This window comes from Rhinopithecus bieti, unplaced genomic scaffold, assembly GCF_001698545.2.
Source record: "Rhinopithecus bieti isolate Rb0 unplaced genomic scaffold, ASM169854v2 scaffold_21726, whole genome shotgun sequence".
NCBI lineage: Eukaryota > Metazoa > Chordata > Mammalia > Primates > Cercopithecidae > Rhinopithecus > Rhinopithecus bieti.
In genome coordinates this window covers 3,286,597-3,314,042 of record NW_016811100.1, presented here as the reverse complement: position 1 = coordinate 3,314,042, position 27,446 = coordinate 3,286,597, and the positions used below count along the sequence as shown (strand labels likewise).

The window sequence follows — 27,446 nt, the reverse complement described above, 5'->3', positions numbered from 1 at the left end:
ACCTTTGCAAATTCTTTGGTATGCAACCAGTGCTGCGTGATACACATGGTGACTAAATATTTATCAAATATTCAGACACTTACTCAGCGGATTAATTATTAAACAAGCTTTCACTGAACTATCTTTCTTTTTGCTACAGCAAATTCTCTGTTGCTCAGTTGACATATGCTCTGAGGAGGCAGGGAAATCGCCAACTCAGCAAATTTTATTACTTTCAAGGTTATGCATTTAAGTGTGTGAAGGCAAGATACACATGAAAGCCCATGTCACTAATTTGGCATGCTTAAAAGAGTGTTTCAAAATATAGGTGCACCTCCCAATGGCTTTGACTTATTTGCTTTTTTAGCACATTTAATTTTTTAAAAGTAAATAATTAGTAATGCATTAACTGACAAGAAAAAAATAATCTTCTAACAGATAAAATAATTTTTTCTATAAAACATTATTACAAGATATTCTCCTATACATTATTTTATTTTCGCTATTAAACCCAGCACAGTTTCTGTACTTCCATTTTATAAATAAAGAAGAGGAGGTTCTAAGTGGCCAAACAGGCACTGAAACCTGTATTCTGTTTTATGCAGCATAAAATAGCTATGTTATTAAAGAAAAAGGTAAAAAGAGTTGCTACTTAGTTACGTAGGATTTTATTTTAGCAATATCTTTTATCATTCTCTGTACTCAAACTAAAATTATACTACTATGGACAGTTCCTCTCATTTTTGATCGACTCTGCCAAAAATAAGTTACTGTTTTCTTAAACCAGGTAAGAATAAATTGGAGGAAGAAGTGAGTACTTTGGATTTGTCTAAAGCAGCTCTACTATGACATCACAATAGTCAGAAGCAGGATGGGCAGGTCTCCATTGATCAAGTGATCATATAGTAAAACCAGAATCAGTCATCCAAAACTGGTAACTTTACAGAGAATTGTAGAAATAAGACAGTAGGGGTAGGGAGGAAAAAGGAAACCAATTTCTGTCACTATCGAACTGTGGCAGAGTATTAAGCAATAAGAATCTGTTTTGTGTCTTTAACATAGAATTTGCACTCTTCTGAAGAATATCAGTTCTTTTGCAAGTTTGATATCTGCCTTCAGTTAAATCTAGGTAATTTTATATCTCTCTGATAAGAACAATAGATCTCAGGCTACCATGTATCATTCATCCAGCATTTTTACATTCAAATCCAATAATGGGGTCATCTGGTATTTTCCCTTAGATAACCTCAACAAATCACTACAATTAACTTCCAAATGCCAACTCTCTTGCCTTTTCTTTAATATTCATAACCTATTCTTTTTTGACAGTCTGCTTAGTCTTGTAAAATAAAACTTTAAACAATAGTCTCCAAATCACAGTAAATAAATAATATGGAAATGAGGTATTTTAACATGCTTCCAAATTATTTTTTGTGAAAAAATATTTAAAATCACACTATTTTCTATACATGTGATAATTAATGTCTATTCTAAATAGGTCAAGATATTAGTTTTATATTACTGACCTAGTCATTAATTATTAATGTATTGTTTCAAATAAATAATAATAATACAAGTTACAACATTATCAGCAGATGTGTTCATGTTGTAAAACAGGAATGGTATATTTAATTAGTTGTAAGTAATACAAATGCTTGACATAAACTCTTGAGACTTCAGATGTGGAGATGTTTTGTGAGAAGCTTTGAAATCCACTGGCATACGCCATTCCTTCATTCAAGACAAATATGTGGGAGAATCAGCAGGAGTCCATTCTGGCTTCCAGAGAGTGCCCTGAAGCAGTCCACGGGAAGGTGCTGGAAGAGGCAGCCGCAGATGGTCCAGGTACACAATTATTTCAGCCTGAAATGCAGCAGAATAATCAGACTAGTGTTAAAGTATTGCTACAGTGTGCATGACCTGGAAACTGTTTTATGAAGGTTGCAGAGACATCCTAGATTTCCTTTGATAATTATAAAGAAAAGATGCTTTCTCTAGAAAATAAGGAGAAGATTCAAATACAAGGCATCATTTATTTAGTCTTAGAGATATAAATGACATTTCTAATAAGTACTTGGATGAATTGTTAAGTAACTGACATTTTACCCCAGAACATTTAAGTTCTTTATAGAAAATAAAAGTTCAAATTCTAAGGATTTTTCTGGTATTTCCAACTCTATACTGGAAAATAAAATGCCATTTAAAAAATCAGCAGTTTACCCCCAATAGGATTGCCCACCAAGTAAACTGAAAGGAGAGGGGACGAAAGGATTTGTAGTGTTAGCAATATACAAGGACTGACTTTCAGATCCATGGTAAAGGTCAGGTGGAATATTCAAAAACAAATTAAAAGGCAGCCATTCTATTGGACTCAGAAGATTCCAGCAAACGTTGGGCACCCATGGGCATTGGATCCAAACATGTTTATTGTGATCACACCCCAGATGATGCTGCAAGCACTATTAAATACCCTATTCACCACCATCCTTCTTGCATTATGTATGCAGTTATTGTTTTGCATTATGCACTATCTAAAATGATACAAAAACATTTTGCTAAAAAATAAACCACTGGTTTTATGCTTAGCACCAGGATTACAAAATGTGATGTCATGAATTATTCATATCATTCGATTTAATGTAATCATTTTCTCCCCAGCGCTAAGCCTCTGCGAATGGTGTCCTATGCAGCCACTGTTTTGAAGAACTTAATACTAGGGGGAGAAACACCTGGCTTTAACTGACAGTGAATTAGGCTCATTGTCACTTTGGAAAAAAATTGCAATTTAATCTTTGATCTTCTGTACATCCTAATTCCAAGGTACATTTATCAGCACTATGGAATAAACCAACCTTAGAAATTTATAGCATTATTGACCTCGACATTTAGATGTAGGCATATATATAAGTACACACTTACATTTGAAATTTGAACTATAGAATGGAATTCATCTTTGTTACATTCAAAGCAATAGTGGGACATATTTCTAATTTGCTCTAATAGCAAATAGATTTTGATACACATTTATAATTTATTTAGATCAAATCTTTCAAAGTACTGACCTTAGGACAAAGCATGTTGAGAAAGATAAATACATCAGTGCAACTTAGCCCACAGATTAAAGTAATTTATCTTCAAGGCAGCCCCAAAATATCAAAACCAAGAGAATAGAGAGCTTCCAAAAGTTTTTAACTCTACAGAGAAAGGACAAACATCAACTCAAAATTAGTAGAAGCAACTTTTAAAAATCAGAATCTCCTTATGATAGCCTATGTTTGATTTTTAAACTATGTTTTAAAATGGTAAAGCTATACTAAAATGTTTTCATTACTCTTAAATTAGAAAATGGTTCATTTGGGGGCTGAATATATGATCCTATTACTATGACAAGAACAGACAGTCAGCGAACCTGATTCCTAAGCCAAGTCCCTTTCACTGTCCAGCCCTCGAGCCTTTAAAAAGATAATGATATCACCTCCCCAGTCACCCTCAGGATGTTGTAGGAAGACATAGATGACATACTGGGAGGTAAAACGTCAAAAACTCTGACGTCGTCCCCAAATATGGGGAATTATAATTTAAAACCACCATCATCTATAGTCCATACATATCTTTAATGGACAGAAGTATAAGAATGAATAAGCAAAGATATTTATGTACATAAATAATAAAGTAAGAAAGGTAAAAAAATCATGTAATAAGAAAAAATAACAACATAGAAATTTAAGAATTAAGTGGTAGTCAAATCTAATTGGAATAACTCACCTATATAAAAAACAAGAGGAAGAAAACTTCATACATAGCTCTGGAAAATATCACAACTATGTTCTAAGAACAATGTTTCTCTCCCACAGTGTCCAACTTAGTGTCATGCACAGAGTTGGGACTCAGCCTCTGTTGCCTGATTGATAATGAAGACAGTCACCGTGGTCAACCCCACTGTAATTGAACGTTTATTTTTCATAAAGTCAATGTAAAATATGTCTACTGCACCTTTGTGATAACAAATGCATAAAAAGCTTAAAACTCCATCTTTAACAAATAATAACAAATTGATGATGTTCACTGATTTCCAAAACAGCAATGAGGTATTTTAATGGGAGGGGATATGGAGCAAGGAAGGCAGGGTGGTAGATAGAAAATACTCCTTAAGCTAATGGTTTGCTCAATTTACTTCTAAAATACACCTTTTTCTACTTAACAGCTTTAGGTAAAGAAAGTTCCACTTTCCCCTAAATAAAAATTATTGGGCATTTTGTCTATTAATCTTAGTAGCATACTTCAACTAGAGTCTCATTAACATTGTGAACTGGGCCAGAAGATACTGTGTTGCGTTGTAAGAGCTGACATCCTTTCATTTCAAGAGCACCTTGACCTTCTCCGGCAGTGGCATCATGCTGTCCTATCAGAGTTCTTACTACTTCCCAGTGCGGCTGCCTGGTCTCCCTAGAGCCCAAGAGCCATCAGCACAGGGTGGTCCCTGAGGCGGCCTGCACAGGAAGCCGCTGGGTTGGGTTTTAATGCGCTCACTCACACACTCACTCACAATTTTAAAAAATTATCATGTATTCAAATCCAAATAAAAAAAAAATGTTTGTGCTTAAAAAAAAAAAGTCTGGAGAACTGAGAACCAGAGCCAGTGCTTTAAGTCTCTTGGTGAAGCTACAGCCTAATTACTGCCTGCTGTGTGGCGCAGTTAAACACAATCAGTCAGAAAGCCTTAAAGATACAATATCCCTTTTCACAAACTGTCTGCTTGTCAATTCCAAGTCACCCCCCTGCTTTAAATCAACCAACCACAGAGCTGTTATGAACAGCAACTGATTTTCCATGCAGTGCTGCAAAACAAAATCACACCGTATCCTATTTTTAATGGCCACAGTTTTTCAACTGCATAACAAGAGTTAGCTGGCACTGCTGAGCTGAACGGTGTCAAAAAAATGGGTTCAAGTAGAAATAGCATGGAACCCTTGAAGTGAACAAGTACAGACCCAATTACAAGTGCATTGTGGTGCTCAGTACCAATTACGTCCAAATAACAGTGGAGCAAATTTCCCCTTAATAGTTATATTGTAGACATCAACTTCTTTTATTTTTGTTCCTGCAGGATACAGCTTGATATTGGAAAGAAAAAAAAAACCTGAATCATAAATATTATTTTATTAACACACAGTCTATTTATGCAGAAAGACTCTTCTTTGATGTCAATGTAGGAACATGGTAGCCTGGTCACCAGAGAGGGGTGTTCTGCTTCTTTAGAAAGAATCTGTGGTTTGTCAGAAATTTCACTTGGGAAAATTGGATTTTCTTGCTTGTGGATTGCTCGATAGAAGTGATCTTTTCTCAAACAATATGCTTTTTAATTATTTGAGGCTTAGGGACATAAACAGGCAGTTTGATGTTTCTTTTTAAAAGAAATCTTAGCCCCATCTCCAAAGTAAAGAGCAAAATTAGTCAGTCAATGAATTGAGGAAGCTGCCACTTGGGACTCCAGGGATTGACATTTGACAGGCTTCTTAAAAGCTAGAAGAAGAAAGAAAGAAACAGGTAAACAAATGAGACTGAATGGGAGCAGAGGTGATAGGAAAGAAGGCATGCACAGCAGAGTAATCCTCAAAACCTTGGAGCTACAACATGGGGAAAGAAGAGGTCAGGAGACCAGACTAAACAAAATAGAACCAAGAAAATGCAGCCAATGAATATGGATTGTGTCTTGCTGACTATCATCGAGTCAGAGAAACAAGGGCCTGGCAAGGTCAGCCTGTGTAATCCTAGACCATGCGTTATCCCAGTGGCTGCCCTCACTCTGCTGGAAAGATCTGCTGCCAATGGCCAGCTTTCATTTGTTCCTTGGTACTGGCTTCATTTTTAATTTCTTCTGAATCCACACGAGAACACTAGTAGTTACAAAATGCCACATCTTCTGGAGGCTGACCAATCAGGCTGGAGAAAGGTTGCAAGAAAAATAAGTTATTTCCAGGGCATTGTCAACATGCTGCCAAGGATGAGAGCACAATGTGAGCAAATAGATATTTATCTGTCCCTATCTTCTCCCCATTTTCTCTTTATTTGGCACCATGAGGTGAAGCACATGGTCCAGTATTTTCCCCAGCTTTGATCCTTTGCTTTTTCCTTTTTTCCTACTCAGTATGAGCTTCATCTTGAAACACAAAACAAAATATGTTATTTAGGTAGAAGATAAAATTCAAAAGTTTTATTTCAAATGAAAAATAAATGGGAGATGCCACGGATTAAAAGTAAGCATTAGAACTACTAACTTATCCAACACTCTCATTTTAGAGATGAGGAAACTGAGGCCTGAGAACAACATGAATTCTACAATACATTTCCTGTCAGAAGGCAGTGGTGTCAATGGCCATGACGACACCTGGAACTGATTCCAAGACACGTGGTTGCCGTGGGAATGCTACTTATTGTACATAGTGACTCACAAATCTAGGTTATGTGAACTATAAAAAGTCTGACTCAGAACTCTAGAGAGTAAGGAGCTAATACTATTTGAAATATAGGCCATAGACTGTGATATAACGACGTTTGTAGACTTATTTCTCAAGGCAGCATTATTCAAAGCAGCATTCGACGTAGTCATACATCCATTAATGAATATGTGCCATGACATTAACCAAAATAGCTTCGGATAACAATTAGCAAACGTACTTCTGGGCATTTTTGGTGAGAGAGAGGGAAGTAGAGGTACGGCTGAGGTTGGAGGTGTGGGAAGGGAGAGGGACTCAAAGAAAGAAGGGTGGGTGCTGTGGAGGGCAAGGACTTCTGGAGGCCAGTGAGGGAGGGGAGCTGAGGCCAGGATCTGCCAACAGCCCAGGTCTGAGTTGCGAGGAGGACTGGAGGGTCTGGGAGAAGGACCATGAACCTTTCTTCTGCCCCAGCTCAACTTCGATGTCACCCAAAAATGTTAAGTTTCCCTTCAGATCCTGCATTTGAATGATTTTAGTTCTTCCTCCCTTACCCCAAATTTCCCCAACATTTATCAATAGCTGACATTCCTTTAGATACTGAGAATTAAAATGGCCTAAAATGCAAAGGCTTGGAAAAGACAATGGTCCCTTAGTGGAAATAAAAAATAGAACAAATCCATCAAAGGGAAAAGACTGAGGTGTGATCATTTCCTGTTTTGACTAAAGGAGAGAATCTGGAAACAGAAGGATACCAGCTACCTCATCTAGGGGAGAAGAAGGAATAAGGTTTTAAAAAGAGGGACACGAAGACACAGAATGAAAGTTTCAGTAGCATCACGACTCACAGTGGGGCTGTGGAAGGAGCTAAGCACCAAGTGTATCATACTCTGCAGCCAGGAAAAGGGAGTTTTACCCATAAATGATTTATGAAGATTTTGTGGGGTGTTTTGTACATGTTATTGGGAGTTTTATTGTTTGCTACTTCTGTTGTTTTTAACATCACTAGCTTCATATAAAGAATTTTTCCCCCAAGGGGATTCTATCCCTGTAACTATATTAACTTAATTCTGGAGCACCAGTGCAATTAAAAGACGGTTCTAATTAATAGGCAATACAATGGTTGTATGTAAAAGATTTCAGCAGTTTATGCTTGGTGCACTAAACGAATCTGAACAAAGTCACAAAAGGCATCAGAGCTCCATTAGAATTTATCAGCTGAGATGCTTGGAATATTTTTCACACTGGGTAGTCCCATCACTCCCTGCAGTTGAGATTGAACTGAAAGAAAAAAAGGTCGACATATTTTTCTGTACTGGTGGCAGCAAAATGGCTTCTCATTTCAACTGAGAAGTACCATCTACCAGAGCAAAAGCACCTTTACAGCAGGAATTCTACTTCTGACCCACCATGGAAAAACACGATATAATCACTGTCTCTAATTTTCCAGCTAGCAGCCGGACTAACTGGGTCTGACTGTAGGATTTGGGATCAGACTGTCTGGGTTCCAACCCTGCCTCTGGCCACGAAGAATAAGCAGAATCCTGGGCAGATAAACTGAATCTCTCCACTTTCATGTCCTCATCTGCAAAATGGGATAATAACAGTGCCTTCCTCCTAGGACTGTGGTAAAGACTGCATGAATAACTAACATAACGCATTCAGAATGCTGTCTAGCAGCACAGAGAGCACTCGATGAATTTTGTGCTATGATTATTACCCAGGTCCATCATTAGACACTGTGATGGGGTGTAAAGAAACTGTATGATTAAGCGCATTCCATACCTCATATCATAATCCAATCTAATAATGCACAGTTGGGGGTGGAGAGGAAGAGGTTCTGAACTCTCAACTCCCAAATAAATGAAGTTCTGTCATGAAACACAGTACAAACCATGACAATTCCACGTACTCTTCTATTAATGCCAGTGATTTACAAGCACTTGAACAAAAGAGGATCATTGGTTATCCACATAGGCTAAAGGTAGTAAATCTTTCACATTGTATTGTATTATCACTTATGTACTTCTTGAAAACCATTTTATTGAGGTATGATTGACATACAAAAAGCTGTTCATATTTAACCTATACAACTCAGGGACTTTGGAGATGAATATATACCCGTGAAACTATCACTACTATCTATGCCACAAACCTATCACCTCCAAAACTTCCTTTATTATAATTATTTTTATGAAAACAGTACTTAATATAAGATCTACCCTCTTAGCAAATTTTTTAGTATACTATCCAGTATTGTTAAGTACAGGCACTATGCTGTAGATCTCCAGGACTTATTCATCGTGAATAACTTTAAAAAATAACATCCTTGATAGTCTTGCTCCTACATGCAGTCTTTCTATAAACTTGCAATAAAAAGCATTACTAAGAAACTAAAACACTTAATTTCCTACCTATCCCAGGACATCTTAGAAAAGCAACACATTTATTGAGTTTTTGGTCTTTGCATGAGTCTAAGAGTAAGAAAGTATGAATTAAGGTGGTCAAGATGTGCTGTGGGTCATTTTGCTAATCTTGTCAGCTTTCCAGGTTCTGAAATCCCTGCCTGTGTTTAGAGAATCCTCCCCTTATTTGGCACAGTGTGCCATTCTCGCAGTCACAGCATAGGCATGAGTCCTAGCCATACCCAGATCGTGAATGGGAAAAATTGGATAGCTGCTCTGCAGCATCCAGACAGCAGCAGCTATGACTCCAGGCAAAGCTCCAAGTTCCAAGTTCTGTGGTGTAGGAAGTAAAGCTATGGAACCCAATGCCCAGTGGCAGTGGTCGCTCCACCAGAATTCCTCTTGAAACGCAATCTGGGGCTCCATTCTTGGTCATGTAAACTCTGAGCCTAGTTCTCTGGCCCTTGTAACCTACCCAGTATCTTTTGAACAACTTTTTTTTTTTCTCCATGTATCAGTCGCAATGAGTTTCTGCTACTTATGGCTAAGGACTCTGATTGATACCGTGGCCAAATGGGATCTATTTCAAGCCAGACACATTCATTCATAAAGCCTCGGCAACATTCCCTGGTCCCTTCCTGATCAGGGCACATCTGGAAATTGCATTAATCCTGAGTGTCAGGTTTTGCACAAAATATCATCATGCTAGAACTTGATACCAATGGGGCAAAGCTAAAATAACAGTACTGGAAACAGTACCGATAAGGAAGCTACTGAGGATATTTCTCTAGAGCAGTGTTTCCAGGCTGAAATAAAAGAGTAACTGCAAATCTCCCTTCTTTGATCATACAACATAATCTTCAAAAGATCATCTCCCTAGAGCAAATGTCCTCAGAGATTTCAGCGTGGAGTAGCAAGTTAAGTTAGGTTACATCTGAGATCCCTTCTCATTCTGAAAGGCTATGTGTGCTTTGGAAGACCTAAGTTGCAAAACACTATCTACTGCCCAGTAGAAATTACATTTAATCATCAGTATTACTATCTGCTATAAAGGAGGAAGAATATTTGACAATACAGGTGAATTTTCATGTCTATTCACCAGTTTTTATTTTTTAATTTTTCAAAGTTATGAGTGGACTATAATACATTGAACATCCAGTAGGAACTCAATCAATACTGCACTGAATTGAACTGAATCATGTCCACAGCTCCATTCAGGCAAGGCCATCTTTTCCAATTTCTCAGTTTATCACCCTCACTGGTTCCCTGACTCTGTGTTCACTCTCTTCCTGACCCTAAGTTCACTGGCACCGCTTTAATCACTCAGTCTTCTTGGTCTATCCCCTGCAGACAAGCTCGTTTCAGCTTCCTCCTGACCCTGGATCACCAGCTTTCTTTGCCAACTTTGTTTTCTTCCCTTTCAGTTCATCTAGTACAGTGACCCAGGAGTCTCCTACGGCTGCCCAAGTACCTTTCTTAGGGTAAAGGCTCAGGGGCTATTTGTTGAATAAATTAATAATTTACTATCTTATAAAGATTTTAGCATCCATTAGCTTAAAACAATTATCATCTTTTGGATATTTTCTATATTTTAATGAATGTAATTTTAAACTCTTATTGATAAGGCAAAATGTATTAGTTTTAGAGCTTTCAAACATTACATTTGTACTGTTTAATTCTGAGTCAAAGAACATGCTTAGAAGTCCGGCTTAAAATGCTGTCTAGGGTAAACATTCTATAAACTTTCAAAATGATAGCTCATTTCTCAATGCCATTGTCTATAAATTTATCATATTCCTAAAATTATGTGATATAATGGTGATAATTAGCACTGCTGTAGACAAAGCTTCTTTTTATAATATAAAATAAATGTAGAGCTCTGCCCCCTTCATTTAATCAAACCAAGGCCACTTTGACCTTTTAAAAAGATATTGATATTAAATGATTAAATATGGGGCTTTCCCAACTTCATTTGAAGACTGGAAGTACTAGTAAGGTGACGTGTAACTCTTTCACTTTAAACATTCCATCATAACATTTGGGAAAATGATCATACTTGCACTTCACTCACAACTGCTCAACTGTTTGATAAGACACAAAAAGCTGGATTCATCAAAGTGATGATAGCAGGTGGTCTTTCAAAATTTTAACCACTAAAAATGCATTTCTATTAATTTTTATCTTCCTCCAAATATTAATGAATAGTTCCAGTGATAATTAGCAATTTTCCCTAATTACAGAAAATTGGCACTTCACAAATAACAAACTCTGATATTATCTAGTATTGTGCCAGTTTTCCTATTAATCTGGAAATTCAGCAATTATCACCAGAACCATGTAGGTTAAAGTATGTCAGATTCTGGATAAACAACCTAAAATACCCAGCCGTATGAGTTTTGATGTCAGGTAAAGTTCAATATTGACATTTGAAGAAAAAAATATATTAGTGACCAAGCCTTGCTATTGAAGCACTATGGGAAAGCTTTCCAAGTTTATTTCAGCCTAGCCCCTGCAGATGACATCAGGTGCAAAACCTGGACAGTTTCTCTCATTGTCAGTTTGAAGAAAACAATAAAAAAGTTTAGAAAATTTCTCAAATCCGAAAGCAGCATATATAAAAGTGCTATATGATAAGTGTACATTGATTTAATTTTCTTCAAAATCCAACAAAATTTAGGAAGACAAAAATCCTTCAGTATCTTTGTCAGTTGAGAAATAACAAACACTTCATGTACTTATCAACTCCTGACATGCAAACATTTTTGCTGAATGTAAACCCAACTATACATAAACTCTGTGTTCTTGAGGTGCAGCTTGGTGTTAAGAAGTGAGGAGGTGGAGAAATGCACTGTTTCTTTTTTAATTTTGGAGTAGTTTAATGCTGACCAATCAGAAGCCTATAATTAACTCTGGACAATGCTAGGAATTTTAAGATCAATATCATGTTTTCATTTTAATTGTCATGTAACTCTCAGCACAATGTCACATACTTTTATTCGGAATGAATCTTCACCGGTTCAACAGTTGAAAGCAAATTCATGATTAGGCCTCTCAGCTTTCAGAAGACTTTGCTGAACTCAACGGTTCTGAGACCAAAATTTGGACTGATTTTGCATGCCGCCAGTGTAACTGGTTTTTAAAAATGTATACAATTCAGTACAATGAATAAATTTACCAGAAGTCAAATCAATTGGACTGATTTCTTAATTAAATTGACATGTAGTATGTGTGTCACTCCTCGTCCCAAAAGGAAAGATGAGTTCAGGTGACAAGGGAGCTAAAATTTCTGTTCAAGTGATAAATAAAACTAGTTTCCAATAAGACCATTCAGAAATTAAGAACAGATTAAAAGTCAAACTATGACTACATTGAAAAATATCACAATTTTTTGCCTATTTTCATGGAGAAAAGACAAGAGAAGAAATAGACTTACATTCTAATAAAATAAATTTAAATCACATCCAAACCAAATCTTCCAATCCTGGAGAGTTAGGAAATAATGAAATGCATTAGATAGAGTGAGATAGTAGAAAATATTTTTTTTCTTCTGATATTATTTCCTTTCCATCAGAATTTAGAAACGAGGGGATTAGTTTTGTATCATTCCCCTATGAAAAAAGAAACATCGCAATGGTTCTCTATTTTTCCTCTGAAACAAGTCCAGTCCTATAGCATTGATGCCACCTAACCCATTCGAACGTCCCTTCCTATTCCCCCTCCACTCTTTCTCTGACATAGACACTGCATCTATTCCTATCCACTGCAGCTTTAGCTTAGATGGCCCTTTCTTCTTTTCTCTAATTATGCAATTCTCATCATATTTTAGCAAGTCTACATACTAACATTATATAGAATATATCATATAAACCAATGCTTCTTCCTCCAGTTAGACAGTGCAGTTGAACATATTTCCTCTATCTGAATCCTATCAGTATTTTTATTTCCGTCTAAAATCCCACCTCTTTCTTGATAGTTTTTCTAAAAACTCAAGTGATAATGACCTCTCCTCCCTGACAGTCTCATAATACCATATACATTGTAGCATATACTTGACGTACTAATTTGATGTTAGAATTTTATTGTTTCACTAACTAGTACCATCTTCTAGTTATTTTTAATGCATGAGACTTGTCACCCTAATAAGAGTACAGCATCATTGAGGGCAAGAACAAATCACACTTCTTTTGTATAATGCAAAGACCCTAGTAAGAACTTGGCGGAAGAGTGTAATGATTTATAGTAGAGCACAGAGATTGGATCAGATACTATTCTAATCACTTATCACTTACCAGATAGTTTATGTGGTATAAATTGTTAAGTCTCATCTGTAAAAGGGACAGAGTACTTTCTAACCTCAGTTATTTGTTGAGGGAATTGAATAAAATAATTCAAAAACTAGAAATTTAAAAGTTTAGTGTAGTATGGTAAATAGTAGGAAGCTATTATTATTTTGTCATAGGCTGTCTTACATTATAACTTACATTTGTATTATAAATATTTGCATTCTAATTTGAAGACAGAGGACTCAATCTGAAGCTTATTTTATTTTTTAAATAAAATACTATATGCCCTTTTATTTCATGTTTTTTTTTAAAATAGCACTTGAATGCTTATTCCCTGTAGGCCATCTCATTTCTTCGTGTAACTGCTGTTTTTCCTTTTATCTAAGATGTCTAATCATTCTGGTTTGTCTAGAGTAGTGGGAGATGTCAACATAATAAACAAGTTTGATCTAACTATATACAACAAATAGAGAATACATACATGTTTTCTCAAGAAAATCTAAAGCATTTACAGTACTTGATTATTATTAAGATTATAAAGCAACACACAAAAAAAATCACAGAATTATCATCAGACTAACCATATATTCTGACCACAATTTTATTAAGTCAGTAAATTTTAAAACACTATATATTTGGAAATTAAAAGACAAACAGGCACTTCATTAAATAACTCAGGAGTCAAAGAAGAAATAATGATGGAAACATAAATTATAATAAACTATAATTAAATTTTATTACTAAAAGGTAATAAGAATATGAAAAGTTTGCAAGATAGTAAAACAGTATTTACAGGAAAGTGTACAGTTTTAAAATTCTTACTTTGGAAAAGAGAAAAGCTACAAATTAATAGGTATCCAATTTTAAAAGTTATAAGGTATAACAAAATAAATTCAGACAAATTAAAAGAGGGGCAAATAAAATTAAGGTTACTAATCCATAAATATTTTAAAATCCTAGAAAAAAAATCAAAACAAAATTTTAAGTGCTAATAAAGTAGAAAAAAATGTTAGCTAGACTGTTCAAGGGGAGAAAAGATTTTTATAAATGAATAAACTAGGCTGGGCATAGTGACTCACGCCTGTAATGCCAGCAGTTTGGGAGGCCAAGGCGGCAAGATCACGAGGTCAGGAGTTCAAGACCAGCCTGGTCAATACGGTGAAACCCCGTCTCTATTAAAAATACAAAAATTAGCCACGCGTGGTGGTGCATGTCAGTAGTCCCAGCTACTCGGGAGGCTGGGGCAGAAGAATCACTTGAGCCCGGGAGGTGGAGGTTGCAGTGAGCCAAGATTGCACCAGTGCACTCCAGCCTGGGTGACAGAGGGAGAATCCATCTCAAAAAAAAAAAAAAAAAAAAAAAAAAAAAATAAAGTATATTAGAACTGAATTGGTGCCAATAAGACAAGAATTGCAAATATAATCATCTGTAAGAAAAAACTGTGATGTGCTTTTGCCAGCATATCACAATTTGAAACTTTTGATGAAATAGACAAAGACTTAGACATATATAATATGAAAAAGACTTAGAAAGAATGAGAAAGCTTGAAAAATCCTGTAACTATTAAAGAGGTTGAAATAGATGTTTAAAATCCTCACACAATAAAAGTACAGACAGTTGTGTAAGTTAATTCTACCACCACATTTTAAGGTAGATACTGTCTTTCATAATGTTATGTTGTTCTATCGTAAAACAGAAAAAGGGGGAATGCTTCCCAATCCATAAATAATATTCGTGTAACATAACTATCAAGTACACTGTATGAGAAATGCAAATTACTCCCAACTCTATTTACCATGTAGACAGTTTATATGAGTGAAATTTTTATCTCATAGTCGGTCATCACTGGACACTGTAGTACGTTAAAATCAAGAGAGAGAAGAATAACCATGTTATTTAAAATTATGGGTATAACCAATAAAACTAACAACAGATACAAAAATGTACCCTCCGGTGAGTAAGAAGAGAGTTGGTGTGCAGGAAAACTTCCTGAGCACATTTGAACTGTTTGACCTATAACCGAATGCTAAAATGTGTATTTTATCAAAAACAAAAGAAGAGAATGTGTGGTTAAGAAATAAATATTGCAATGGGTGTCTGAAAGTTTAGATCTTGTGTTCTTCCTCCATTATGAAGCTTCCTGTTTCATGGTTGTCTGGGACAGGCCTGAACATGGAACTAGAACTCATATACAAGCACTATGTCAGTCAGGGTTCATATCTTTAGATCTTTCATCCATTTTTGAAAATAGTGATCCAAGGCATTGCTACAAAATAAGTTGTCTCCTTTCTCCACTTTGTTTAGTGTTTCTTGAATCACTCCAATTTTTTGGATAAATGTACACTTTTCTTTCATTTGCTATTATAAATAGCTTAATAACATGGTAAACACCCAGTAAATATAACTTTTTCTCTGTCTGGTTGTGCTCTCTAACCCACTTGCTGCTTTTCAGTGGAAGAATTGAGTAGGGGGATAGGATAAAATTCAATTTTGTAGACTATAATTGAGCACTGCCATTTCCTTAAAATGCATATTTTTTATTACTACAGCCCATGACTGATATTTACATTCCAGAGTTTTCCTTAATATGTAATAAATACTCCATTCTGTTTATATATTCTTAAATAACTAGTATGTTGGAATTATTTCATTGTATAAAATAAAGCACATTAAATCATTTTTGTGGATGCCAAATTAAGGAGCACCCAAATAGTTATAACCTACCAAGGATCAAAATTACTCAAATTAGTACAATTATAGAAAACAACGTATGGGAGCTCTGAATTCTTGAATACCTTTGCTCTGTTGCTATTATTGTATGCAATGACAAAAAGAAATCCCTCTTATGATTCTCACATTAACAAAACGTTACAGACAGCGCTCAATGTCTTTAATTATGTCTATTTCTGAAAATATTGTTATTATTTCTATTTTCCTAGCTATAGACAGCTTTTTCCTAGCTCTTACAGCTAACAACAGTTTCTATTTTGCAGGGAATGAGGTAAGTCCAAATGAGCTCCGGGGAAGAAATGATCTCCAAAAATATTTTGTAACATCGGAGAGGTAACTTCCTTGGCCATTAATCTTTAGGGTGCAAAGTGGTGTTAATTTCCTTTAGTTGCTTGAAACAAATTAGAAATAAAGACACCCAAGTAGGCTCAGCCAAGGAAGAAAAAAAGCATCATATGTTCAAGTATAATACTGCAGTTCAAAATGAAACCATGAATTTTGGAGTCACTGTCCTTTGGGTCAGATGAATGAGAACTGAAGATCAAGTGATACTCTTCTTTTTTGCTAAACTTTTGTTATTGCAGAATGTTGAGGTGGGATCTTAAATTATTTTCTGTATTTTGTGACTGCTGTGTAGCATTCTAGAGCCTCCTATGTAAAGAAAATTCATGACAATCAAATATGGAGTAAGAAGTGGAGACATTGAATCCCCATCTAAGATTATTTGGACCAGCAGGCAGAGAAGATGCTATATGATATTTAGAGTTCATTACAGGTTTATGAGTCAAAGGATCAAGAAGTAAAGGCAAAATTCATATGCCTTCAGTTACTGAGGTGGTAGCTAATAGACGAACAAGAAATCCAGACACTTGGCTGAATATTTCTCATTTTATCAGGATTTCTGAAATCATTCAGATGTTGAAATTTTATTCCACTTTCCTATAAACGATAAGTGTGTGCACCTGCTTTAAAAGTTCACTTAAAAGAAATTTGATAAAAGATTTAGTGGTTTGATCATATCCTATTTCCTCCAGCCTGTGGACATTTGGCAATGCACAGTAAAATAGGGTCTTCACAGAGCATGAGTCAAGCATCTATGCCATTTTTCATCACCATCTAAAGTCTGAGCCTATTGAACAATAGATATTTAGACTAACTTTGTGAGAAAAAAATGAACTCAGTAGTCCATAACCTGTAAGTTATTGTGGGGTAGGGAAATAACTCTGAGAAATAAAAAAGAAAAGGAAACGTACTCCCCAGAGGCATTAGCTCTATTCTTTCTTTCCTTTCGTGTCATATGTCGTAATTTATAACGTGGGATATCTCTGCTTACACATAGATATTTCAATAAAGTTCTTGAAATTCAGATTGTGAACCTCATACACTACCTTATGGAATTTTTATATTTATGCATTCCTCTACACAGGAGCTTTCTCTGTGGATGGGATGAATGCAGCCTGTTTGTGAAGTCCCAAATGGGTCTTCTTATGACAAAGCCTATTATGCTATCACTACATTTCCATGTCTTTGAGTCCTGAAAACTTTCTGTATTCAGAAGTTCCCGATTATACTTGTACCCACAACTCCTCGAGTCTGTGTTTCTAAAATTGCAGTAGATGTACCACCTGGCACACGCAGAATTATGTCAAGGGAATGAGAAACTATATAGTAAATATGACATCTCCTCCTGGAAAATAAATTTTACTTGAAAATTTTGAGGCAGACAGTTAAGTAATTTGAATGATAATTTAAACATGTTTTATATTTAAAAAATATAGTTATATTGTGGAATTGAATGCTAAATGTGTATGAATTGTTAGGCTAAAACCAAAAACTTCAAAGAATTTCAAGGACACAGGTTTTGCATTAGTGAATCAGTAAGGACTTTGTGTATGTTCATTTCAAATGGCAATGTGTGTCCAAAGTGGTTTAAACACAAAAGGAACAAATTTACTTATATAAATGAAAAGCCAGTGGGTGGGACCGGCTTTAGGGTTAGCTTACCTGGATGTTTTTCTTCATCTCATTTTACAATCTTCTCTCTTCCATATTGACTTCATTATTGTAAACAAAAGACGGATGTCAGAGAGCTCTGCTTCAAAATTCAGGGAAAAAAGCAAGAATCATTTTTCCTACAAGTCCCAGGGGGGAAAAAATGCTTTAAGTCTCACTGGATCCAGTTGTGTCACTGAACTAGTCACTGTGGCTAGCTGAATAATGTTCTGATTGGCCAACCTCATGCCCACAGTAGAACTTCAACAAAAGTCTATAAATCGAGAGTAGAAGAATATTCCTCGACCCCCAAATAAATTATTGTATACTTTCCAGAATGAAGGTGAACAGTGCCAGGTGGCATGCTTTACACATGCACATGCACACATGTACACACACGCCCACATGAGCTCATACATGCACACACATGCACACACAGAGCTGTCCACCTGAGACCACTTACTTCATCCCGTAAACACCCAGCCCTTCCCAGATTGAGTTCTGTTTATCAATGGTACACAGATGGAAAAATCTAAGAAGCATGATTTTAACTTTTTCACTAGAACTTAAAAGCTGGTAGAACCTAGCCAGGCTCCCTGGCCATAGGACAGAAGTACCTACATGAGAGGCTTCAGGAATGAGCCCTGATAACAAGCATAGAAGAGATTTTGATCTATATGCCCGCCCAACACTTGATTTTGTTTCATGCCTTTCCCACCTAATCAGTTCCTGACTGGAGGAAACCTAGCTGACTTAGTCAGAATAGGCAAAGCTGGAGAAATGTTCACAGGACGAGAGCCTTTTTGAACCCATCTTCAAGGCTGGCCAAGACAGTTGCAAACAGTATAATGAACCATAGTAATGACACTACAGAGACCAATAAAATGCAAGATGATCAATGCTGAACTCAGAAAGCATCTGATTATCTGGGTAAACCACACAACTGGGAAATTCCTTGGCAATGGAATGAACTTTGTGTCTCTTAAAACTTCAAAAGCAGTAAATGCTGTTCCACATGCTATAGCATTGCACCATATATTTCCAAGTTTGTTTTTCCCAAAGAGCAGAAATCCTGCTCTGCCTCAGGGGATTATGTTGAGAATATGTTTTTTGCAATTCATTTGCTAATTTCTACTTGCTAAAATTGATTAAGAAATACTATAGGCTACTGGCATCATTTGGTCACCAGCTAATTGAGCACAATAGATGTTAGAGAAAAGGTTAACTGCTGGGGTTTCTAGAAAGGGAAAGGAGCCCTTGGAAAATTCTGGCAACTAAAAATCTTTGCCACTCTCTCTGCCACTTTCTTTGCCCTGCACAATTAAAGGAATTTTTTCACTTGATAATTCATTGAAGAGACATTGAGTATCACTTTTGTTTCTTTCCATCTTCTGTAGGCTGAGTGGTATTTCCAGCAATATATTCATTTTATGACACACATATTTTTATATGCATATGACTTACCATGTATCTAATAATTGGTGTAAGCATCAATTGTAAAGGTTAGCTGAATTCGTAAATGTTATTTTTAATTTTTTTCTTGTAGTTTAATCTTCTTATTTAAACCACCTTAGCTTTAGTTTGTGAAGAAAAAATCCATAATACTTTAGATCATGATGAAATTCTAAGAACACTTGTTCACCTCACCTTCAACCCAAATATTGTATAACCAAAATTATATATTTGTAAGTATGAATTTATAGCAGAGCTATGTCTCTATTTAAAAGGCTGAGAATGTTAGAATAAGGGGAAAATGCAATGATGCTATATAAATACAAACACATATGCAATGCACATACAAAGACACACACAAATTTGAATTATAAGCTATTTGCAAAAGGCACATCAAAACATAACACCAAAATTGGAAAATAAAGATGTATTAAATAAGAAAGGCAAATATAACATAGTATTTTCTGACAGATAAAATTTCAAGTGACAAGCATCAAACAGGATAAAGACGAATATTTCATATCGCCAAATTGTACATTGATTATAAAGCGATAACAGTTTTAAACCTTTATGTACCTTACAGCAGAGCTTAGAAATACATACAAGTAAAAACAAAATTACATAAAAGAGTAATAGAAACACCTACAATAATAGTTAAATATTTTATTACACCTCTTCCAAAACTCAAATCAAATAAGGATGCCAATAACTTGAATTATATAATTAATAATGTGATCCATTTTGATATAGGAGAATATAGCAAGTATGCAATTATGTTGATGTTCTAAGTTAAAAATTTTAGTGTGTGAAAACAAGGTATAAAGATAAATTCATAGAAAATAGTAAAAAACTATAATGGTAACTTTGACTTGAAAATAGTATGAAATTGTGACTATTTTCTTTAAGCATATGCATTTTCTAGTACTGTCCACTGATGAGGTTTAAAAGCAACAGTAACTCAGTAGCAATGACAGCTCATATATGAAGACTGTGCTCCATAAATACCAAAGTTCTTTAGAGAAGTAGCTGGATACATGCCTGAAGTATAAAATCTAGATTTTCCTGAGACATCTTGTTCCAGAAAGCAAGAACACTATCCCACACTAATGGAGTTGTGTCCAAATGACACAAGAATCAACATGGAGAAAGATAGGATACATATTACCAAAGAAGATGAAGTCTAATTACTGAAATCTATTGACTGGAAAACTCATGCATTTGAAAGAAAAAACTAATTTATAATTACACTTAATAAGAAAGTTAAAATCATACAAATACAAATATTGCACATCATTGGAAATAACTATTACAACAGAAGAAATCTAGCAAATAAATGTGGAAGAAAAGATAAAAATTTTTAAACTATTATATTTCAACCCCTAAACAAATAATTGACTTAGGTAGTGGTCATCAATAGATAAAACATGAAATAAAACTTGATGGCAAACTTAGCAATGGAAGGATCAATCTTTTACCACCTGAAACCATTGATCAATTTCAACTTCTATGAAGTAGAACAACCATACGTTACATACCTTCTGAAGTTATCAAATATAAAATACATGGATCTATCTATGAAATATTCTTGCCCCCAAAAAGTTAAACATGAATGAAATCAAGCTTTTAAGAGCAACTTTCCAATTCATAGAAAATATAGATTATACAAGATGTTATATGTCATTATGTGTAAGCAATAAGCAAATCAGAATATAAAACATTTTATATAACAGCTGAACTAGTTTCTTGAACAAGTTCAATGGCATATAAAAGCAGGGAGTAGGAGAAGATGGACTAGGTTAGAGTAAATAAACTTACAATATAAAACAACTCAATGCAATATGTGGACTTGGAGATCCTAATTAGAATATGTTAATTATAAAAAGGAATTTCTTGAGACAATTGAAGAATTTGACTTGTACCAAGTATTGGGTAAAACCAAAGATTATTGTTGATTTTGTTAAGTGAGATCATGTCATTGTGGTTGTATAAAAAAATCTTTAGAGATATCCCTAAAGTATGTGGGAGTTAAATGAAATGATATATATTATTTGCTTTTAAAAAATTCAGCAAAATAAAATGAAAAAAAAGAATTAAGAAAATTAAAATAAAGAAATAAAACAAGCTTGGTAAGATCTTTATCCAAACTCTTGACTCTAGGTGATGAGTACACATAGTTCATTTTACTAATCTTTTTTGTGTATTTTGTGTATTTTTTGTGTATTATGAACATGTTCATAATAACATATTGAAAAGAGTGAAGCTTCTCAGATCTAGCAATCATCTTGTGAAAGGTGGCACTAGTAGTCATGTGGCTGTATTAGGAAGGCTAGCATCCAAGAAAATTGGTTAGGACTTGATGCATCTGCTTTTTCTCTATGTAACCACTTTCCTTCTAATTAGTTAATTCGTGTTTGGCTAAATACTTTGGAAATGTAATACGATATATGTGGGGAAGAGATCATGTCTTTAATCCAATTTATAGTTCATCTAAAATACTGCATAAGAGTAACAAAAGCATTCTACCTGCCACAACTGATTAAATCAGGATAAAATTATGGTTTTATATTCTCAGATTTGACATCAAGAAACAGAAAAAATAAATTACCCAATTATGAAACTCAACAATCTATTTCTTAATCAATAAATTAACTCAGAAAAGAAAATATAAATTTTTGCTGACTTGATCCAAAATAAATGAAGAGAGGAATATAAACAGGCAGCATTAGAAAAAAAAAATGGACCTAGGGGACACCAAAAGAAATGTTTTAATTGTAAGAAATACTATAAATATGTAGAAAATTTGAAAGGTTAAAAATCAGGACAAATATAAAATTGACATTAGAAAAATAGAAAGCGTAGATGCAAAAATGTATAAAAAGCTACATTTTTTCAGTTCTTTTTGAAAATAAGAATAAGTTATTATTTTCATAAATGTATATGCATGTTAAAATGTAATGCTGTTTTATTTTAAATGTAACAATAAACTTTTAATGTTTTAAAATTTCTAATAGACTATCAACAAATAAATATCTAACTCACATAAACAAAATCATGTTGAGTGTAAAGGGATCACATGACCAGAAAATTTGAAAACCACTGGTCTAAACATTCAAATTAAAAGGAAGAGATTGTCAGACTGGATAAAAAAAAAAAAAAACAAAAAGCCCAGCTCTACCTTGTCTATATAAGATACATTTAAATACAATGACTTACATAAGTTAATAATAAAACTATTTTTAAAAGCTATACATTTAATATAAATAAAAAGAAAGCTAGAATAGCTATGTCTGTATCAGAGAACATAGATTTCAGAACAACCATTAGTACCACATTTAAGGAGGATATTTTAAAATGACAAAAGAGTTGTTTCATCAAGAAGACATTTACAATAGTACTAAATGTGTTTGTGATGGCAACAGCAGTCCATCTGGAGTGGCCACTTGCATGATGCTGGCTATAGTGGGGGAAGCGCTGTTGGGGCTGTGTGCTCCATGGAGATGGTGGGAGCTGGGAACAGGCAGAAGTCCCGCCCCTTTCCAGTTGGAGGGGCAGAAGCCCCACCATTCTGGGCACAGCTGCACATGCCAACCCGCATCTCTGGACCTGGAATCTCTGCACTCTCTCAGGTCCAAGAAGTCCCCATTTCCCCATAGGCTTGGAAGTGCCTGCTCCCACTGCCTGGCCTCTCCTGCTCCTGGCACCTGCTCCAATTTCGGAGTGAAGTTGTGGCTGAGCCTGGGCACTGTCACTACCTGGTCTGCTATGTGAGTGATCAGGGCAGTGCTGACACGCCAGTCCCCTGCTGCCTTAGTCTCCTGCATACCCACAAGCATGAGACGGAGCCTGAAGGAGGGCTAAGGGTGGCTCAGCACGGACTTGCAGGCACCCTTCAGCATCAACAGTCTGGGTGCCATGGGCACTGTGATGGCAGGTTAATGGCAGCAGGAGGCAAATAGGCTCCTGGGTGGAAAGGGGCAGATCCCCAGTGAAACCCCACTTTCAGGCCAGGAACAACCTGAGGTCAGTGGGACGGGCTGCCAGTTGCCCAGACTGGAGTGAGAACTTATGGTGCTTTTTCCAGCCTATCCATGACTGTCCATGGAACAATCAGCATGCACTTCCTCCCCTCTGAAACCAGTAACACTCCCCAACTCAGCCAGACTCAGGCAGACAATAGGATAACCTTCCTGTAGAGAGAAACTTTCCACTGTGGGTCTCCTCTGAGTTGTTCTGTTCTCAATAAGGCACCTCTTCACCTTGTTCACCCCTCACTTGTCTATGTATCTCATTCTTCCTGGACGTGAGACAAGAATTCAAGGACCCACCTAATGGTGGGGCTGAAAGAGCTGTAACACAAACAGGTCTTAAACATGCCTCTTGCGTGCCATGTTGCAGGTGACAAGAAGACAGAAGAGCTGTACCCCTTCAGGGAGCACAGACTTAGGAGCTCACTGAACCGGAGCCGTGACACCCTCTTTGAGGCTTTGTGGTTTCTGGCATCTCCAGGTTTCCGGGTGCCACTGCATTCCCAGTGCCAACCTGGAAGCTGCTTGCAGTATGCCTGGTCCAGCCACAGTGTCACAGGGAGCCGATGCCTCTCCTGGCACCTGGAGCTGCCCTCTCCTTCACAGCTGGCATGCCTGGCTGTGCTCAGTGGCCAGATCTCATGCTCACTCACTCACTCATACACCCCTCACCACTCCACATCTGGCTTGCCCTTGGCAGGTGTGGGATCCATGCTGGTAGCATGAACCAAGTGCAGTCTGCCAGGCTGAGTGGGCAGAACAAGCCCAGTGTGCCCAAGCAAAACTCGGGCAAAGGTTCCACTGGCCACAGAGGTTTTCAGCCGGAAAAGTGACACCCTAAGGATCCTGTGACATTTTATCTAAAATAAAGCATCAAAATATAAGAAGCAAAAACTGGTAGAATTGAAAAATAAAATAGACAAATCCAAACTATCCTTGGAGATTTCCACAGAAAACTCCCAACAATTGCTAGAATTGTGAAGATCAGAAAAAATAGAGACACTTGAAAACCTCATCAACCAATATTGTCTAACTGATATTTATAGAGCACTCTACCCAACAATAGAAAACCCACACCTTTCAAATGCACATAAAACACCAAAATAATCTGGGCCATAAAACAAGATTCAATAAATGTAAGCGGGTTATACTCATACAAAGGATGTTCTCTAAATGTAACAGAATTAACCTAGAAATGAGTAACAGCAAAATATATGAAAATTTCTTAAATATTTGAAATTATACAACAGGCTCCAAACAACCTATGCATTACAGAAGTAATCACAAGAGAAATTAAAAAAAAAAATTGAACTAGGTTAAAATCATAATATCACGTATCAAAACCTGGTAGATGTAGCTGAATAGCTGTATTAGAAAAGAAATAAAAGGCTTTGTATTAATGATTTGAGGTTGTACCTTAAAGGAACTAGTGAAACAAGAATAAATTAAACCTTAAGTAAGCAGAGAGAGTGAAATAATGAAGACAAGAGCATAAATCAATGCAGTAGAATAAATGCAACAAAGTAAAAGAGAAAAATCAAAGCTGGCTTATTGAAAAGATGAACAACATCGATAAAACTCTAGTGAAACTGATCAAGAAAAAATGTGGCAATTTCAGGAATTAAGGAGTGTATAAGTTCGTTTTCACACTGCTGGTAAAGACATACCAAAGACTGGGAAGAAAAACATTTAATTGGACTTACAGTTCCACATGTCTGGGGAGGCCTCAGAATCATGGCAGGAGGTGAAAGGCACTTCTTACATGGTGGCAAGAGAAAACGAGGGAGAGGCAAAAGTGGAAATCCCTGAAAAAACCATCAGATCTCGTGAGACTTATTCACTACCATGAGAATAGGAGAGGGGAATCCACCCCATGATTCAAATTATCTCCCACTGGGTCCCTCCCACAGCATGTGGGAATTACGGGAGTACAATTGAAGATGAGATTTGGGTGGGAACACAGAGCCAAACCATATCGTTCCACCACTGGCCCCTCCAAATCTCATGCACTCACATTTCAAAACCAATCATGCCTTCCCGGCAGTCCCCCAGAGTTTTCACTCATTTCAGCATTAACCTGAAAGTCCATAGTCCAAAGTCTCATCTGAGACAAGGTAAGTCCCTTTCGCCTATGAGCGTATAAAATCAAAAGCAAGCTAGTTACTTCTTAGATACAATGGGGGTACAGGTATTGAGTAAATACAGTCATTCCAAATGGGAAAAATGGGCCAAAACTAAGGGTTTACAGGCCACATGCAAGTCCAAAATCCAGTCGAGTAGTCAAATTTTAAAGTTCCAAAATGATCTCCTTTGACTCCAGGTCTCACATCCAGGTCACACTGATGCAAGAGGTGGGTTCCTATGGTCTTGGGCAGCTCTGTCCCTGTGACTTTGCAGGGCATAGCCTCCTTCCTGGTTGTTTTCATGGCCTCGTGTTGAGTGTCTGAGGCTTTTCCAAGCACACAGAGCAAGCTGTAGGTGGATCTTTAATTCTCAGTTTTGGAGGACAGTGGCCCTCTTCTCACAGTTCCACTAGGCAGTGCCCCATTAGGGACTCTGTGTGGGGACTCCAACCCCACATTTCCCTTCTGCACTGCCCTAGCAGAGGTTCTCCATGAGAGCCCTGCCACTGCAGAAAACTTCTGCCTGGGCATCCAGGGATTTCCATACATCTTCTAAAATCTATGCGGAGGTTCCCAAACCCTAATTCCTGACTTCTGTTCATTGGCAGGTGTAACACCACATGGAAGCTGCCAAGGCTTGAGACTTGCACCCTCTGAAGCCATGGCCCGAGCTCTACATTGGCCCCTTTCAACCACAGCTGGAGTGGCTGGGACACAGGGCACCAAGTCCCTAGGTTGCACGCAGCAAGGGACTCAGCCCGGCTCACAAAACCACTTTATTCTCTTAGGCCTCCGGGCCTCTGATGGGAGGAGCTGCCGTAAAGGTCTCTGTCATGCTCTGGAGACATTTTTGTCAGTGTTGTGAGGATTAACATTTGGCTCCTCATTACTTATGCAAATTTCTATAGCCAACTTGAATTTATCTTCAGAAAATGTGATTTTCTTTTCTATTGCATTGTCTGGTTGCAAATTTTCCAAACTTTTATGCTCCACTATCCTTATAAAACGGAATGCCTTTAACAACATCCAAATCATCTCTTGAATGCTTTGCTGCTTAGAAATTTCTTCTACCAGACACCCTAAATCATCTCTCTCAAGTTCAAAATTCTCCAAATCTCTAGGGCAGGGGCAAAATGCCACCAGTATCTTTGCTAAAACATAACAAGAGCCACCTTTATTCCAGTACCCAACAAGTTTTTCATTTACATCTGAAACCACCCAGGCCTGTACTTTATTGTCCATATTACTTCAGAATTTTAGGCAAAGCTATTCAACAAGTCTCTAGGAAGTTCCAAACCTTCCCACACTTTCCTGTCTTCTTCTGAGCCCTCCAAACTGTTCCAACATCTGCTTGTTACCAAGTTCCAGAGTTGCTTCCATATTTTCGGATATCTGTTCAGCAGTACCACACTTCCGGTACCAATTTACTGTATTAGTTCATTTTCACCTTGCTGATAAAGACATACCTAAGACTGGGAAGAAAAAGAGGTTTAATTGGACTTACAGTTCTACATGGCTAGGGAGGCCTGAAAATCATGATGGGAGGTGAAAGGCACTTCTCACATGGCAGTGGCCAGAGAAATGAGGGAGATGCAAAAGTGGAAACCCCTGATAAAATCATCAGATGTCGTGAAACTTGTTCACTACCATGAGAATAGTGTGCAGGAAACCACCCACATGATTCAAATTTTCTCCCACCGGGTCCCTCCCACAACACATGGAAATTATAGGAGTACAATTCAAGATGAGATTTGGATGGGGACACAGAGCCAAACCATATCAAGGAGGCAATAATATCACAGATTAATCATATATTAAACAGATATTAAGGAAATAGTAAAAATAACTATATAGCAATAAATTTGGCCACTTGAATGAAATGAACAGTTTTTTAAAGAAATAAGTTAAAGAAGTTAACTTGAGCAGCAATACATAATTAGTATTGCCTTCTATCTTTTAAATACATTGAATTTGCAGCCAAAATCCTTTTCTACAATGAAAATGTCATACTCAGAAGACTTCA

The 27,446-nt window shown here is 36.5% G+C and overlaps 2 long non-coding RNA genes across 3 annotated transcripts in view; one reads left to right on the top strand and one right to left on the bottom strand.

Annotated features, from left to right (window-relative positions):
- The first annotated feature begins 630 nt into the window (after positions 1 to 630).
- LOC108543152 (uncharacterized) lies at positions 631 to 3,924 on the top strand. 2 transcript variants are annotated; one of them, XR_001889495.1, is made up of 3 exons: positions 631 to 1,108; positions 1,653 to 1,824; positions 3,834 to 3,924. It is a non-coding gene; the product is annotated as an uncharacterized LOC108543152 (long non-coding RNA). The 2 variants fall into 2 exon arrangements; XR_001889496.1 differs by lacking the exon at positions 3,834 to 3,924 and adding an exon at positions 2,638 to 2,793.
- LOC108543153 (uncharacterized) overlaps positions 1,797 to 27,446 on the bottom strand; it is a 217,858-nt gene continuing 192,208 nt past the window's right edge. Inside the window, exon 4 of the long non-coding RNA XR_001889497.1 lies at positions 1,797 to 1,842. This is a non-coding gene — a long non-coding RNA (uncharacterized LOC108543153). The remainder of the gene's footprint in view (positions 1,843 to 27,446) is intronic.